We start from the raw sequence: 19068 nt of genomic DNA, 5'->3' as shown, positions 1-19068 counted from the left end.
GAAACAGAATGATAAGAAAATGGGAACAGGTGAGGTAGGAAGAGGGAAGGGGGAGGGGGAGGCGTCTTCCCAAATCTATGACTAAAGAAAGTGTCAAAGAGAAATGGCTTGAGCAACATACAGAGCCGAAAAAGCTTGGTGCGGTCTTTTCTGCTTTAAAGGTACATTCCTTGTGGAAGAATTTTCACCTCGAACATTTGCCCACCAGCTAACACACAGAAGCAAACAGAATACAAAATGTACTTGCAAGCATAGCGATTACGAACATTAAAAAAACATACTTGCTTTATACTGTTATACTGTACAGTGTATTAAAACACTCTGTAGTGTGCTCTCACGAGGCACCAGTTCTGTAGGGGTTTGGGCATTTACTGGGACAATTATTAATTGAAGCAGTAAGTCACAAAATGATTCTTTTAATGGCCTTAGAATTCAACCATGCGATATAACTCAAACAACACACACACACAGGTACTAATACACGAGGATACATTTATTAATACATAGAATATGCATGTAAACCTAACAGATCTTATCGTGAGGGTTAACAGAATACAAAAGATATATATTCATTCAGTTAGAAAGAGTTACATATATCAAGAGGACTAACGTTCGGTATATCATTCATTTAGACAGTTTCGTAAATGAACTTGGTTATAACTTCTACATTAGATACTCGAAACAAGTACATAAATTGATATTTAAATTGAAAATTTAAAGGAATTAAATTGATATCAACTGGTTGGGATAACAATTGAATTCTCGAGCTGTAATACAGTGAAGCTGAATATTCATCCAATCTCTGGGGATTCAGATCTCCTGCCGACACAAAGAAACAGTTGCAGGCTTGTTGCTGTCCAATCCGCGCTCTCTGGCTCCGTGCCAGGCTGTGCTGTTGCGGCTTGGTGGAGACTCCTGCGGCGCTGCTCTCTGAAGACCGGCTAGTTAGTGTTGGCCTTAACCAGCGAAGTTTGTGCACAGGAGAAAAGATGACTGTGGGTCCCAGCAGGTCAGGAAGAAGACCGGTTCGTTCCTGATGAAGCGCTAGTTCTGAATAGTGATTCAGCTGTCCACAGTTCCGACCTGTTCACGAGGCTTGCTGCTGATGCTAACCTCAGGTGGATCCTTTGGTTACTCGTGGCAACCTCCACTATCGACTCTTAGAACAAAGGAAAGTTCTGGCACTCGGACACACTGGCCGTTACGTGGTTGTCCGGGCTGAGTCTGAGGATGGTCAGGAGGCGCGCTGCGAGAATGTCCTGCCCTTGGGAGCCTTTCTGCTCCTGGGCCGTCCTGCCCTGGAATTGTCTCGTACCCCTGGAATTCTCCTTATTGGAATTCTCCTTGAATAGTCTACTCTGTGTTGCCTGTTTTTACCTGGAGGAACTTCAGCTCGTTCATTGGCTGAAAGTTTCATGGGCATCAGAGACCCACGTGGGTTACTCTGCCCTACCAGTTCCTGATTGGTTGATCAAGGTGAGATATGAGTCACTTACTCCTGACACTTAGGAATGCAGTCCAGATGTCCATCTGGCACTCCCTAGACAGATAGGTGCCAATGGATGACCATTGATCATGATAGCCAGGCTTAGCTAAGTGCATCCCCATTTGGGAGCTGTCCCTTATCAAAAGAAACCTTAAATCAGCCTGCATGAATAGCTTCTCTGTGGCTGCACCACAGAGATGAAGAGAGATGGGGCCTCATTTGGGAAAGCACAGCAACACCTAATTCTGTCTTATTTTAATAAGCCTTGCCGCTACAACTCTATGGTCACTACACTGTGAGTAATGCTGCCCACTAAACCTCTTTCCCACAATTTCACGAAGGGCAAGGTCACACAGCTGATTCACAGCTGGATACAATTTGATTATGCAAAAATTCAGATATTTGCCAACATATTTACTAAAACTATCCATCTCAGTATTTATGCATAATTAAAATATTTATGATGAAGGTGGAAGGTTGTGTACTTTTGTCCAACTGAGCAATCTTGCTTTTATAAAATATACCGACTTTTTCATGTTTAATGTTTAACATGCTGTAATACAGTTTAAAATGATTGAAAGTCTAAACAGTATACAACTTGAATTCCTATCTCTATTAAGATAACTATCAAGTGGTATTAAATAAATACAACTTTTTTGTATAGATGACACTTTTCTAAAATTTATTTTAAAAATAAAACAATTACAATCGAATCTTTCCATGTGTGATCCCATTAGGAAGTACAATGTGCTCCTGGGATAGGTATATGGTATAAAAATAAATCTAAATGGTGAGAAAGCTATGCTTAAAGTTAATTAAGGGACTTAGAAGACAAAGATAACAATTTACATTGCATTGTCAGATTGTGAATCAATAAAGGCATTTAATTAAACATGCATTTGCGAATTTAATCAAAATGGGGGTAATGGGGGACTCTATAATTTCTCTATTATTATCAAAACCTTCAACTCGTTCAATTGTGGTTATTTTGAAAACATTTTGACATGTTCCTTGTAAGTACACTGCTGTCGATATTGTAGCAATAGACAAAATGAAACGCTTGGAATTTGTGATGTAAGGATCTCTATATTTATGTCTTTGTTTCGTGGTTTCATTAGTGACAAACGCTAAACTTTCAGCATCAATAACGCGTACGCCATATGGCCGACATTACAAGTATTGTTTTTTATTAAACTTATAAAGAATTTACAAATAATGAAGTAATGTGTAAATTATGTGATCAAATTGTATTTTTTACATATATCATATGTTTTCCTTGCTTAAATATTTCTCAAATTTTTTATAGAATTTAAATAGTGTTTCAGCTGCACCTCAAAAGTACTAAAAAGGGGAGTATTATAAGACCATTATGAATGTGAAATTTACCCAGAATGACTAATAAATACATTACAGGTATTGTACAAGCTGGCTTGCCAGCATGGTGACGTCACTGCCTTTCAGGTGAATAGGAGGGAACTGAGCCACCAGCGGTGTCGGGTGCATACCCATGTGAGCCCGAAAGCACTATATTATTAATAATATCTTCCGTGTCGCATTAACATTGGAATTTTCTTTTTTACAAGTGTAAAAAGAGGTGATACACAATGTGTCTCCTCTCTAACTCTTCAATTTACATTCCGCCAGAGCCTCACAACATTATCCAATAATACTCTTCTTGTGTCTAATTTTTAGTTTAGCAGGATTTGAGCTAAAGTATATAAATATAATTATGTTTATTATAATTTAGATGTACAATCAGTGTCCATAATATTTGCTATATTAGTTTTTCTAAGAAATGTTTGTTAAAAGAAAACACATGGCAACAGCTGGATTTGAAGCCCCAAACTCAGCTATACAAAGAACATGCTTAACACGTTATGCCACAGACATAAACATGTGGGAAAGAGTGAACCTGATGCAGACATTTCCAAAGAAAGTGTACTACTGTGATAATTTGAGCGACAGTATATGAATATAATTATATCGTTTTTAATTTCTTTAGATACGCGATACCATATTATATTCCCTATTAATCAAGTTCTTAAACATATGCTTTTGTTTACCACGATAACGAGCGTATTCGCAGAAAAGGTTAAAACATTATTACTTTTATGAAGTATATAAACTTAATTTAGTCAGAAGGAGCACTTAAAAACTTTTCCAAAATAACCACGTGTAACCGAATGAAATACTTTGATGCTTAAAGTGTTTAGGAAGAAAATGAAATACTGTTGTGTATTTTTTATTTAAACTACCAATACCAGCCATATAGAGTTAACATAATATGTTAATGTTTCTAAATTAATATCATTTATGACCTTCAGACACGTTATGCTCCTCTTCTTTTTATGCTTAGCTACTAAAATTTCCCTTTAGCCGTCAAATTCTATATACATATTCAATACTAAGCAGATGAAAACATGCACAGTAATGAGATTAAATTGTTAAATCGTTTCACTAACAATCTATGCACCACAAGTGCCCCTGTCGATCATTTTGGCCAGCCAAATCATGCACCGTGGTACACCGTGGTGCACTGTGGGTAATTATGTGCGGTAAAGGGTTGTACCATGCATTTTGAATAGCGGCGTCTGTATATATATACTCCTGTGATTAATTGGTACATGCCCAGGGAAATAATCACAAGATCACAATCACTACATGTAGCAGGTGTGACATTGATTTAGTGCTTGCATTATGGGGCTTGTGAAATCTATAGGGTATGATGTCCACTGAAGGCCTTCAGAGCCCAGTATATCAAACGCCTAGCCGTAAGCCTGGCATGTTGCACCACAGAATCGCTTTAAAACTTTACCTGTGGTATACTGAGTTCCTATTGCTCAATGTATGATGAAAGTATTGTTTACAGGTGTCTGACATAGAGCACTGTGTCCTTTAAGACACTCCTGTGCATGTTTCATGAATTATCATATTTTACTAGAGCTTAAAATTTGGTCTGGCCGACAAGTCTTTTAAGAAATTTAGGTCAGACAAATTCTGGATCATATCAAAGGAGCAGAAAAAGAATATTCAGTGACGTGCTTGCGGTGATTCTGTCTCCAGCTTCAACACAGTGACACAATAATCAGGATCAGGATTTAGCTCCAGATGTGCCAGAGATAGTGTTGTGAAGTACAGCAACCCACAGGATCACAAGCGTTGACCCACTGCACTGCATCTCCTTCAAAAACCAACATATACAGGTGCACAGCGGCATAGAACTGCTTAAAGGTCTTGGAGACGGAATGCTGTCCACATCGACAGAAACCTGTGCTTGCTGCCCAAAATTATCATATTTTACTAGCGCTTACATTTTTGCTGTGGATCTGCAGTCGGGCAGACAGGTCTTTTAAGAAATCACAAATTCTGGATCATGTCAAATGAGCAGGAAAACTGTATTTAGTGAAGTGTTTGCAGTGATCCTGTGGCTCTGCCCTTAATGCTATGTGATTAATATATTTTATATCAGGTTTGGGTATTTGTCCCAAGTATTAATCACAGGCAATGTCAACAGAATAAAGTTCCATACTGCCTAAACATAAGCAGCTCTTGCATAGTAGATTATATCATAGCACAAAGCTAGATGCGAAACAGCACTACAGCATAAGTGTTTCGCCTTTTCATTTAGAAAAAAATAGTTTTTTAAAAAATTCAATGCATTTCTATTTCTTCTACCTTTTCTCATTTTTGCCTTTCCTAACTTGTAAAGACAATATCTTCACCTTGTGGTCATTGTTAGCAATGTCTTATATTGAGGGAAAATGTTTATTTCAATTCTCTATTTAGTGATTTTATTTTGTGCATTGATTTGAATTGTGCATTCAGCAGTGCTAGATTTTTTTTAATTGAAGGCCACTACAATACATAATGTGAGTTTATTTAAAAAATAAAACGAAATAAAAGGAATACATTTTTATGAGGAAAACAATGTTGATATTCCTGTGATAATCTTCCTTAGATCATGTATTGCATCATTTGGACACTTTGTGGGCTTGAACTACAAAGATTTTCCTGTTCTATGGTACAAGATCAATAAAAACAAAAGCATTTATTTTAATTAGATTTGTTTTTTGAAACATGTGCAATAATTTATTTAATAAACATAAGTGAAATAAAAGCATTTTAAAATCATACTTTTAGTATATTTAGTCCCTAATGCACAAGCAATGATAATTTGTGCAACATGCACAGGTGTGTCTCAAAGGGCATAGTGCTCCATACTCCAGGCTGCTTCAGAGTTCCATACTGCCAAAATATAAGCAGCTCTTGCATAATAGAGCACATAATAGTACAAAGGGAACAGTGAAACCGCACTACAGCATAATTGATTTGCTTTTTCCTTTAGAAATAAAAACAGGTATTTTTTTAAAATTCAATGCATTTCTATTCCTTTTACCTTATCGCAGCTGTGCCATTCTTGACATGGGTGGACAATATCTCCACCTTGTGGTCATTGTTGGTAATGTCTTACTTTGAGGGTAGGTTTTTATTTCAATTCTCTATTAGGTGATTTTAATGTTGTAGATTTGAATTCTGCATTCAGCAGTGCACAATTTTTTTCAGGTTCAATGGAACAAGTAATATGTTTATTCCATGCTAAAAAAAAAGAAGATAGAAAACACAACATTTCGGCCATGGAGCCTTCTTCAGGTGTGTATGATTAATAATAATAATAATAAACAATTTTATATAGCGCCTTTAAAGGTGGCTTCCAAAGCACTTTACGGGATGACAACAACAATAAATAAAGAAGAATACACAAGATAAAACACAATTACAATATACAGAGGAGACCGTGGATGGTGGTACTAAGGAAAGCAGAGGGGTGAAGAATGGAACCAGTTAAGTAAAGGCTTTTCTGAGGAAGAGGGTTTTGAGTCTGGATTTGAAGGAGTTTAGAGAAGGTGACTCTCTGATATCCTTGGAGAGAGAGTTCCAGAGATTGGGGGCATAACAGGCGAAGGCCCTGTCACCCATACAATGTAGACGGGCTTGGGGGACAGTAAGGAGAGCAGAATTAGAAGAGCGAAGGTTGCGAGGTGGGGAGTAGGGCGTAAATAGTTCAGACAGGTACTGAGGTGGCATGCCATGCAGAGCCTTATAGGTGAGCATCAGGATTTTAAAATCTACAAGGAATTTGACCGGAAGCCATTGCAAGGACTCCAGGATAGGAGTAATGTGAACACTTGCACTAGACCTGGTCAGGATTCTGGCTGCTGAATTTTGGACATACTGCAGTTTGTTCATAGTATATTTAGATACCCCAGCGAGTAGAGCATTACAGTAGTCAATTCGAGAGAACACAAATGTGTTGATCAGCTTTTCAGCCACAGTTAGTGAAAGCATAGGGTGTAGTCTAGTGATATTTCTGAGGTGACAAAAAGATGTTTTGACAGTATGCTGCACATGTGGGTCGAATGTTAAGCCAGAATAGAATATAACCCCAAGGTTTTTCAATTTTGATTGAAGCTCAAGTACAGAACCATCTACAGATAGAGTTACAGGACTGGCTTCACAAATTTGATGAGGGATGCCAATAAGCATGACTTCAGTCTTAAGATGAAGGAAGTTTTGAGTCATCCAAATCCAATCATAGTAATGTAAGTTTCTTTAAAAAAATAAAATGAAATGAAAGGAATACAGTTTTATGAGGAAATCAATACTGACATTCCCATGATAATCTTCCTTAGTTCATGTATTGTATTAGAACAGTTTGTGGGCTTGAGCTACAATGATTTTTCTGTACTGTGATTCAAGATAAAGAAAAAGAAAAGCATTTATTTTAATTCATTTTGTTTTATAAACATTGCATAATACAATGAACAAAGAATTTCAGGCTTACAGACCTCTGAGACAGAACACTATGCTTTTTGACACATACTGTACCTGTGCCTGCTGCAAAACTTGCCCTATTTTACTGGAGCTTACATTTTGCCTGCAGATCTGCAGTCGGGCCAACAGGTGTTGTAAGAAATGACAAATTCTGTCTTTGATGTAACTCCAGGAAATAGAAACCTTCCTTTCTCATCAGGAATTTAGTGTAAACATTCATCATCTTGGGGTAAGTACAGTGGGGGAAAGCATCTGTGCTCAGGCAAGTGTGATGGTCACAGTTCAGCATGTAAAAGCAGGCTCCATCGCAGTGATCCTGTGGCTATGCCCTCAATACTATGTGATTGATATATTTTATATCATGTGTGGGTATGTGTCCCAGGTATTAATTACAGGCAATGTCAACAGAACAGAGTTCCATACTCCAGGGCTCTTCAGAGTTCCATACTGACTAAACATAAGCAGCTCTTGCTTAGTAGATTCATAGCAAAAAGGTAACTACGAAACTGCACTACAGCATAAATGTTTCGCTTTTTCATTTAGAAAAAAACAGTATTTTTTCAAATTCAATGCATTTCTATTCATTTTACCTTTTCTGAGTTTTGCCTTTCCTAACTTGTAAGGACAATATTTCCACCTTGTGGTCATTGTTAGTAATGTCTTATTTTGAGGTAAAATGTTTATTTTAATTCTCTATTTTGTGATTTTATTTTTATAGATTTGAATTGTTCATTCAGCAGTGCTAGATTGTTTTTAAATTGAAGGCCACTACTATACATAATGTGAGTTTATTTAAAAAATAAAACAAAATGAAAGGAATGCTTTTTTATGAGGAAAACAATGTTGATATTTCCGTGATAATCTTCCTTAGATCATGTATTGCATCATTAGGACACAAAGTTCTGTGGTACAAGATAAACAAAAATGCAATGCATTTTTATGGAGGCAGACATGATGCTGAGTTTAAAAGTGGGGATAATAGAGAATAAATGGAAGCTCTGAGTCCCTGCTTTCACATGCATTTGGTTTTACGCTTGTAATATGCACCGTTTAGGAGATATGAATGAAAATATGCCATCCATTTTGTCAATATTTAAAAATGCTGGACACATTTTTATGGAAGCAGACATGATGCAGATCTTTCTAACTGGGGTTCATGGGGATTAAATGAAAGCTCCGAGTCTCTGCTTTCACATGTACTTGATTTAAATCTATTAATATGTACAGTACCATTTCAGAGATATTAATGAAAATATGCCATCCATTAATAACATTCCAAAATATTGGCCACACATTTTTATGGAGGCAGGCATGATGCTAAGTTTAAAAGTGGGGATAATAGACATTAAATGAAAGCTCTGATTCTCTGCTTTCATGTGCATTTAGTTTTAAGCTTGTAGTGTCTAGCAAGTCTCCAAGGTGTTGGTAAGAAAAGTCGGCAAGTCAGATCCGTAACTTTGGGATAAAGATTGGCTCTAAGGGCTGGGTCGGTCGGGCTAGGGTGCGAAGCGGGGCTGGGCGCGAGTCTTGACTGGACGAGGCACCGTGTGCTGCGGCCCCCCTCCCCTCCCCTCCCTGCGGGGGGAGGGCAGGGGGAAGGCTGGGGTGCCAGGGTGCCGGGCAGCGAATCTGGACGCGCGCCGGGCCCTTCCCGCGGATCTGCCAAGCTGCGGCGATTGTCGGTCAACCGCCAAGGGAGCTTATATCTTACATATTGTATTTGAGGCTTGCTGTTTATGAAGCTTTCTGCCTTTGGCTCTACTTCATAGTATGTTTGCCACACAAATCTGTGCTTCTTCCCAAGTTCTTCCTCATTTAAGTCATATAACTCATTTGTTTTAAGTCATTTTTAATCAGTTCCAAGTCGATTGGATTATTATTCTGTTTAAATTGGTCTTCTACACATTGTCATTTTTTCTCAAGTCTTCCATATTTTATACTCCCTCAGTTTCTTCTGAGTAGTAGTAATACCTATACTGTAGATACTGCTATCGGTAGATACTGCCTTGGCAGCTTCCCAAAGTATAGCAGGTTTCACTTCTTCATTATCATCGTTCTCTAAATACGACTTGACTTCTTTTTTAATTTGATAATCACCGATTATGCTTGAGAATACCTGTATTCAGTCTCCAAACTGTATTTCTAGGTCTACTATCTTGGTGTAAAATAAGATACACAGCTGAATGATCTGACACATCACTGTTTTCTATTATACATTCTTCCACCTCATGCCTATTACTATTAAACATGAAAAGTCATCTATTCTGGAGTATGCTGAGTGTGGGACATTATGGAGTATGCTGAGTATTTAACATTAAATACCGCTACGTTAAAATTTCCATACACAACCAGCAAACAATGGTATGACGTATATTCTGGCAACTTGAACATATAAATCCAAACAAGATGAGCAGTAAACAAAAAACAATTTCAAAAAGAATGACTTCCACCGATGGGGTCAAACGGCGATATGTTCCTTTCCAGGAATGGAGGGGAAGTTCCCGTGTCCTGTGGGGGCCCCTTGCTGACACGAGCAGGTGAATTAGCTCCCCCGCTCCGTCTATCTCTGTCAAGAATGAAACTCCACCTTCCAGGTCAGTTTGCAAAGTCACTGTCCAACAACAGGTCTTTCAATATCATATATATAAACTGAGCAGAAACGCCATCTGTAATCGTATTAAAATTCTTATCTATTACAGTTCCCAAATATGACTGATATGCAACAGAAAGTATCAAGTGATTTTACAATGTTTCTCGGTTTATATCCACTGTGGGTGACATTCTTGGAGCCTTGCCTGCATCTGTTCATTTTTATCCCCTCCGAACTGCATCGATGTTATATCCTCTTTCTTCAGGTCCTCTACCGTCTCCTCAGCATTATTGTAAAGCTGTGTTCCTGTTTCCCACTGGATTTGCACCTTGGCCAGATAGGGTGTCTGAAAGGGTGCTCCTTTGTTTCCAGTGTGTCTGTCTTTTCTAGTTGTTCTTAAATCTGCTCTGTGAACCCCTTAGGGATGGTGTGGTAGCAGGGCCTACTTGACCCTGCACAGAGCGGTCATCTGGAAAACATGATTGGACTGTATGCATGATCATTCGCTCAAGGCCGCTCATTACACCTTCTGGTTAAGGAATCCCTTGACAGCATGATTGCAATCGTATGCTGGGGTAGGCGTAATATGCCTGCTCTCTCTTCATCACTGACACAATTCTGCCCAGCAAAATAAGTGTATCTGATCTTGTAGCAAATCTCACAAGGAGACTCAGATGTCTGTGCTTAACCCAGTGGATCAATATGGATAGAATATTCCTATATCATAGCTTGACATCAAAGCTGTTACAGATCTATGGTCCCTGCCTTGCCATCTACTCATGTACTGCCCTGCTGGTAGTTTTTCTCACTAAAATAACTTTCTTTGGTTCTATAGCTTCAGGCATGAACTGGAGCATATCCTTCAGCTCCTCAATGTCAGGATCGCAAACCCCTCCTCTTAAGGCCGCTCCAGCCCTTCCTTGTTTTCTCCCATTGCCTGTACCTGTTCCCTATTTCCGTTCCCCCTTAAAAGCCAGACGCAGACTTCACTCCTGGTTCCTCATTGAATTCCGCTTCGTCTGGCTCTGTTATGCTTTTAATGTTCTGTTCCTGATTCCCTGCCCCGCCGGTCCTGACCCGGTTCATGGTTTTATTCCCTGGATGGATCCCCTGGCCTTGGACTCTACCTTCTGTCTTGGATTACCTTTTTGGATTTTTTCATGGATTGTTCGCCCCGGATTCACTCTCCCTGGACACCTGCACCCCTCTGACACGCCCCCTGTCTCCATACCCTCTCCTGCATGACTTTTTCCCCAGTGTTTCTTCACAATTCCGGATCATGTCGTCTGCATAGGGCCCGGAAAGAACTGTCCGTGACACTCAATATAGGTCTTGACATTACAACCAGGCATTGTCAGATCAAACATTTCTTTGTCTATTACTAGCCGTCTAAATTAGTGGAGGTTAAATCCACTGTCTTACCTACAAAATGGATCAAGGACAGGACGGATACACCTGAGCGTCCTGTATAGGGCTTTTTCTGATCCACTCGGAGATCCTAGTCTAGAGATTCTCTGAGCCCAGGCTTCCTGAATGCACTTGTACCCTTGGCCCCTACCTGAGACACGCTTGCTATGCTTGAGATCTCTGATTTCTTGCAGGACAGAGTCTAGTTCTTCAATTAGTGTGTCTCTTTATTCAGTTATTCATTAGTCTTGTTGCATATTGCAAATTTTCCAGTTTGATTTCCTGTTCATACAAGCTTACCTGTATCTTTTTTCTGGCCTCCTCCAGGACAGAGGGTCTTCTATTTTCTATTTTCACTAACGCTTCTTTGAGTAGTTTCTTTTTCTGTTCATTTTCCATTTTCTTTTCACTGATAATGCCAAATATTTTGAATTGCTTTTTTATATTCCTCCAGTTTCTGAGCTTTTGACAACTCAGCCAGTGTGAATTCAAATTTAACTAGAGCAGTTTAAAGCTAAACTGTATAAGACTGGGACCCTTCCTTTTTAAACTAGGAAATTGCCCCAGCTGGGTTTCTGTGTGGGTTTTTTCAATCTGAAATCTAAAGTCAGACTTCTTAGTACTGTCCCAGTAACCAGGATTGTCGCAATCAGAGATCTTAATTATAAACTACTGAACTTCAGATTATCTGGCAGCCATTTCTATTTTTCAGGGAAACAAAAGACTCTTTTTAGAATTTTACCTTTGAACACACCTTACTACAGTTCTATACAACTATCTACCACAGTAGCATAAAAGGTAACCCATATATAAAGTGTAGCTTTAAAGAGCAGGGGCAGCTGGGTTCATTGTTTTTCTACATATAGAACAGCAAGGAAGCATTTTGGCTTTTCTGTAACCTCTACACTGAAATCCTGTGCCAACCTGTCACGTAGCAGTTCTTTCTGGGCCCTATGCAGATGACACGATCTGGTTGGTGAAGACACAGTAGGAATAAAGTCATGCAGGAGAAGGGATGGAGACAGGGGGCGTGTCCAAGAAGTGCAGGTGTCCAGGGGAAGTGAGTCCGGGGAGAACAATCCAAATAGGAAATCCAAACGGGTAATCAGGAACAGAGGCAAAAGTCCATGGCCAGGCGATCCATCCGGGGGATAGGGAACAGGATCCGGGTTGGAACCGGCGAGGGGAATCAGGAACAGAAAGTTAAAAGCATAACGGAGCTAGACGCAGCAGGACCCCGGGCTCTAACGAAACGCGATTCAATGAGGAACGCGAAGTGAAGTCTGCGTCTGGCTTTTAAGGGGGAGCGGGAATAGGGAACAGGTGCAGACAATGGGAGAACACAAGGAAGGGCTGGAGCGCCCTTAAGAGGAGGGGTTAGCGATCGTGACACAACCAACTTGCTCCTATCTTAGAGAGATTTTCAATTTATCCCTGAAGCAGAAGAAGTTTGGAGTGTCACAGGAAGCAATGACACTCTCTTATGGATCTGTCATTGAGAGTGTTGTGCTGTTTCCCTTCACTGTGTGAGATGGCAGCACTTCTGCCTAGGACACGGAATAGCTAAAGAGGGCAGTGTATATCGCCTCTAAAACTCACCTTCCCTTTGTGGTTGCATTCTACATCTCTAGACTGAAACACAAAGCTCTAAAGATGCTCGCCGACTGCTTCCACCCTGCCCAGCCTCTGTTTACCTTCCTCCTCTCTGGTAGTGCTTAGGTCTGTTAAAATAAGGAGTACAGCTTCTGTATCAGCACCTGCCCAGAGGCTGTGAGATGTGTGAACACAGTTATATAATGTAGGTTAAAGGAAGACATTATTACTAGAGTATATAAGGATAGTATGTGATGTGGGAATGTTATTATTGGTTTTATGTTTGTACTGTTGTATATTGTACTGATGTCTTTTGCTTGCATGAGCTGACCAAACCAGACTCGATGCAAATGGTTGTTATGGTAATAGAAGTGTTGAATTTGAGAAACTGTCGAGCAACACAGTACAAGCAACAAGCTTAGCAGCTAAGCAACCACTTTGCATAAAATTACATGAGAAAATATTCCAACAGAAGCCAGTTTCAGTCTATTTTTTTTCCTTAGGAAGAAAGCCAGCTGTTGGTTATTTGTTATCAACAAGGCTCTTTAAGGCCTTTACCTTCAATTAAGCTCAAATCCCCAGGAATCTCTCATGTATCCTGCTGGAGAGCAGGCCCAGGTTTCCTCAGCAATGACCCATGACTGAGAATTTCCATGTATTTAATGTGTTTTTTCAGGTATCCTGTATATCATCTGGACTATGTGTGCCATCTGTGGTATTAAAATACTCCCTCTCAATTTCAGCATTTGGGTTTTTTTTTGTTTGGTTTCTCTTTTGTTCTTAAGGCAGATAAAGGTGTCTCATGGAGTCTAAGATCGGGTTGGAGGTTAGTTTTAGGACTTTCACTTTCTGCAAAGACTGATGGGTCTGATTCTCATGCTAAGTGGACAGTTAATCAAGTCCACAGAGAAACATTCAGAGTCAGGATGTTACAGCCTCCCTCTCCTGTGTCTGTGAGGGTCTGGATGTGTCCTGAGAAAGACCTCAGACTGGAGGATAGAGAGGCAATTCACTCTCTCTGATAAATCTCATATTTTACTGGGCAGATGCTCCAAAGCTTGTCCTTCTCCATAAAAACAACCTGGGACAAACACCCACACATGACATAAAATATATCAATCACATAGTATTGAGGACAGAGCCAGAGGATCACTGCAAACACTTCACTAAATACACTTTTCCTGCTCATTTGACATGATCCAGAATTTCACATTTCTTAAAAGACCTATCGGCCCGACTGTAGATCCAAAGCAAAATTGTAAGCTCTAATAAAATATGATAATTTGGGGGCAGCAAGCACTGTCTTCAAGACCTGTAAACAGTACTATGCTCATTGCATGGACCATGGACTAAATATAGAGGAGGTAAGGTTTTAAAGTGATCCTCTGGTGCAACATGCCTGACTTACAACCCAGTCTTAGATATGCTGAGTTCTGAAGGCCTTCAGTACACATCATACTAACATCCCATTAATGCAGGCTCTAAATCAATGTCACTACTGCTACAATGTTATTGCTACACACCTGTATATGTATACACACCTGTATATGGTTTTTGAAGGAGAAACAGTGCAGTGGGTCTACCCTTGTGATCCTGTGGGTTGCTGTACTTCACAACACTATCTCTGGCCCATCTGGAGCTAAATCCTGATCCTGATTATTGCTCTGGGCATGTACCAATAAATCACAGGAGCATATATATAAATATCACTGTGTTGAAGCTGGAAATACAGGATAACTGCCAACACTTCACTGAATACACTTTTCCTGCTCCTTTGACATGATCCAGAATTTGTCATTTCTTAAAACACCTGTCGGCCTGACTGCAGAACTGCAGGCAAATTATAAGCTATAGTAAAATTTTTGCAACAAGCACAGGTATGTGTCAAAAAGCATAGCACTCTGTCTCAGAGGCCTGTAAGCAATACTTTGTTCATTGCATTATGCAATGTTTTTTTTTCACATATGATATCAGATCTTAAATGTTGTTTATAAAACAAAACTAATTAAAATAAATGCTTTTGTTATTATTTATCTTGTATCATAGAACAGAAAAATCATTGTATCCCAAGCCCCCAAGGTGTTTTAATGCAATACATTGTTGTAACAGAAAGAATAAGGTTCTGGATCCCGAGATGAAGTTAAACAGATGAGTTTATTGCATGCAAGGAACAATAAAGCCAAAGTCTTGTTTCCCGCAAGAAACAACAAAACCGAAATATTGTCCAAAGTGCCGGTACAAACTTTAGGTTTATATAGTCCTTCCTTGCTGCTTCAGACGTCAGTTATGGTGCTATGGTAAAGAGGGGGGGTCATGGTATTTGGCCAGTTAAGAGACCCTGGCCAAATGGTCAGTTCAAGATTACGTCCCCAGGGGGTTCTTAGCTCGCATCTGGAATCCTTATCAGTTAACCCCCTTCCTGCCATAAACTCCAGCCTTAGAAGTCTAATCTTCATGCAGAAAGGACTTAAAATTAACCCCATCTTCACATCTTACTTCAACATGAACTAAGGAAAATAATCATGGGAATGTCAGTATTGGTTTCCTCATAAAAATGTATTCCTTTCATTTCATTTTATTTTTTTAAAGAAACTTACGTTACTATGATGGTTCCATTGAACTTGGAAAAAAAAATCTTGCACTGCTGAATGCAGAAATCAAATCTATAACATTGAAATCACCTATTAGAGAATTGAAACAAAAACCTGCCAAAAAGGAAGACATTACCAACAATGACCACAAGGTGGAGATATTGTCCACCCGTGTAAAGAATGGCAAAGCTGTGTTAAGGTAAAAGGAATAGAAATGCATTGAATTTGAAAAAATACTGTTATTATTTCTAAATTAAAAAGCAAAACAGTTATGCTGTAGAGTGGTGTCACTGTTACCTTTGTGCTATTATGTGGTCTTCTATGCAAGAGCTGCTTATGTTTAGGCAATATGGAACTCTGAAGCACTCTGGAGTGTGGAACACTGTGTCCGTCGAGACACACCTGTGCATGTTGCACAAATTATCATTGCATTGTGCATTAGGGACTAAATATACTAAAAGTGATTTCACTTATGTCAATTAAATAAATTACTAGGTACTTTATGTGTTTTAAAAAAGAAATCTACATGGTAGAACAATGTAGGTAAGGGAAGTCAGGAAGTCAGATCCATAATTTGGGATAAGGATTGGCTCTAAGTGCTGGGTTGGTCGGGCTGGGGTGTGAAGCTGGGCTGCTTTTGTTTTTATTTATCTTGTACCATAGAACAGGAAAATCTTTGTAGTTCAAGCCCACAAAGTGCCCTAATGATGCAATACATGATCTAAGGAAGATTATCACGGGAATATCAACGTTGTTTTCCTCATAAAAATGCATTCCTTTCATTTTATTTTTTAAATTAACTCACATTATGTATAGTAGTGGCCTTCAATTTAAAAAAAAATCTAGCACTGCTGAATGCACAATTCAAACCAATAAAAATAAAATCACCAAATAGAGAACTGAAATAAAAATTTTCCCTCAAAATAAGACATTACTAACAATGACCACAAGGTGGAGATATTGACCTTACAAGTTAGGAAAGACAAAACTGAGAAAAGGTCAAAGGAATAGAAATCCATTGAAATTTGAAAATATACAACATTTTTCTCTAAATGAAAAAGCGAAACAGTTATGCTGTAGTGCGGTTTCGCTGTTACCTTTGTGCTATGATATAATCTACTATGCAAGAGCTGCTTATGTTTAGGCGGTATGGAACTCTGAAGCACTCTGGAGTGTGGAACTCTGTTCTGTTGACATTGCCTGTAATTAATACCTGAGACGAATACCCACACATGACATAAATATATCAATCACATAGTATTGAGGGCAGAGCCACAGGATCACTGCTAAACACTTCACTAAATATACTTTTCCTACTTATTTGACATGATCAAGAATTGATCATTTCTTAAAAGACCCGTTGGCCTGACTGCAGATCCGCAGCCCTCTATCTGACTGGTGCGTGCGAGAGGGTCCGCGGCACGTGGTGCCTTGTCCAACCGAGACTTGCGCCCAGCCCTGCTTCACACCCCAGCCCGACCGACCCAGCACCAGCCAATCCTTATCCCAAATTATGGATCTGACTTCCCTTACCTACATTGTTCTACCATTTCAGCAGCCCCTCACACACACCCACATTGGAGCTCCCCCTCCCCTCCTCGTGGGGGAAGGCAGGAGGGAAGGACAGGGTGCCGGGGGGGTGGAATGGCCAGCAGGCGATGGGCGGCATCGGCTAGTGTCTAGCAGCTGGCTTTGAACTGGTGTGGACCAGGGGAATTAGACTGTTTAATTAAAACAAAGCATCGCGACGGCCAACGGCGGGTGTTGACGCAATGTGATTTCTGCCCAGTGCTTTACATGTCAATATGAAGAAATTTAGTAAAGCGCGGCTAAACGTCAGGAGTAGGTTTGACTCTCTTAACTCCCTTGGGTAAGGAGTGGAGACTTAGTGACCTCTACCTCCACGTGGTCCCGCTGGTAACTCCACTGCTCTAGTTGAGTACGTGGAGGTCAAATGAGGTCTAAATTATCTCACCCCTCCTGTGGGCCTGCCAACCCACTGGGTAGTACCCACTGGCGAAACCTCAAAATGGAGAGTAATGTTAATGATGTACCATACTGAATGGCATGTCACCCAGGCAAATAAAGTGCCCTGGAAGGACTTGGGGTTGGGTCCTGTTCCCTTACAGCAAGTCCTCTGTCAAGAATCAAAGAAAGAGAGTTAAGACTCATCTCTGTGAGTACATAGACAACATATGACGACTTGGCCCAGGTCATGCTCGATGTTAGTCTACTCATCCGTTCGACCGAAACATCTTCGATCAAAATAAACCACGCACTTGTGATCTACGGATCCCAGTAGAAGACCATAAAGAGGCTTGACGATACCATTGACCTCAAAAGCCTCATACAAGAACGCAATCCCTCCCTGATAAACATTTTGGAGGAATTTGAAAATGACACACCTGAGTATAATGACGAGAGCCTAACACCACCTCTGCAAGAGGAAGAGGACCATAGTCCGGAAGTGAATGAGTCACTCAATGAGCCAGCCTTTCTAAGAGGACTAAGTGGCCAGACCATAACCATGCAACTGTCAAATGATGATCAAACCTGTCTTATCAGCAAAGAAAAGACTGGAAGGTCGAGGATGGCACTGCAACACTATAACCTCAAACACAATGAAATATGTTTCTATGTACCAAATGCAACAACACAAGCAATAATCTCCACTCCATCCAGTGCCATCTCCGCAAATGCAAAGGGAGAACTGACATGATTGAAGAAAAAGGTGAATGGAAGTATAACATCTGTAATATGTACTTCCAATCAAAATCCGGCTTATCGCAACACAAACGACATGCCCATCCAGACATCAGGAACAAAGAAAGAATCCAAGAATTGAATACAAACAAAGACTCCAGCAAGATATTGACAGATGAAGAACTAACAAAACTGAAAACACTGGAAATTAAATATAAAGGGGCAAAAACATCAATCAGATAATTGTCCAAGAACTTGGCACAGTTCAAAAAATCCGACAGGATTACAATACATCCTGGAAAATGCCAAAAAGACCCATAAACAAATTGCAGTGGTGTTCATTGACATCGCCAAGGCATTTGACACTGTGGCCCACGACCAAATATTTCAAGTCCTGCAACAAAGAGAACTGGACAACCACATAATTGATCTAATCAAGAACTCTTACCATGACTGCACTACCATGATCAAAGCAGAAAGCCAGTCTTCACAAGAATTCTCCATTAAAGTTGGAGTTAAACAAGGTGATCCCATGTCACCCATACTATTCAACATAGCCCAGGATCGCTTGATCAATGTCTTGGAAGAACATGGTTGCGGCCTCAATACTGAGGCTGGAAACATCTCAACATTGGCATTTGCAGATGACCTGGTTCTGCTGAGCGACAGCTGGGAAGGGATGAAAAAAAACATCTGCATCCCCGAAGAATACTGCGCACAAACAGGACTGATGGTCCAAGCCAAAAAATGCCACGGGTTCCTAATTACACCTACCAAGGACTCGTATGTCATCAACAACTGTGATGACTGGTCCATAAACAACAACAAACTCCATATGATAACCCAAAGCGAATCTGAAAAATACC

This window comes from Atractosteus spatula, unplaced genomic scaffold, assembly GCF_055471065.1.
Source record: "Atractosteus spatula isolate fAtrSpa1 unplaced genomic scaffold, fAtrSpa1.hap1 Scaffold_152, whole genome shotgun sequence".
Taxonomy (NCBI): Eukaryota; Metazoa; Chordata; class Actinopteri; order Semionotiformes; family Lepisosteidae; genus Atractosteus; species Atractosteus spatula.
Note: the sequence above shows the minus strand (reverse complement) of the source record.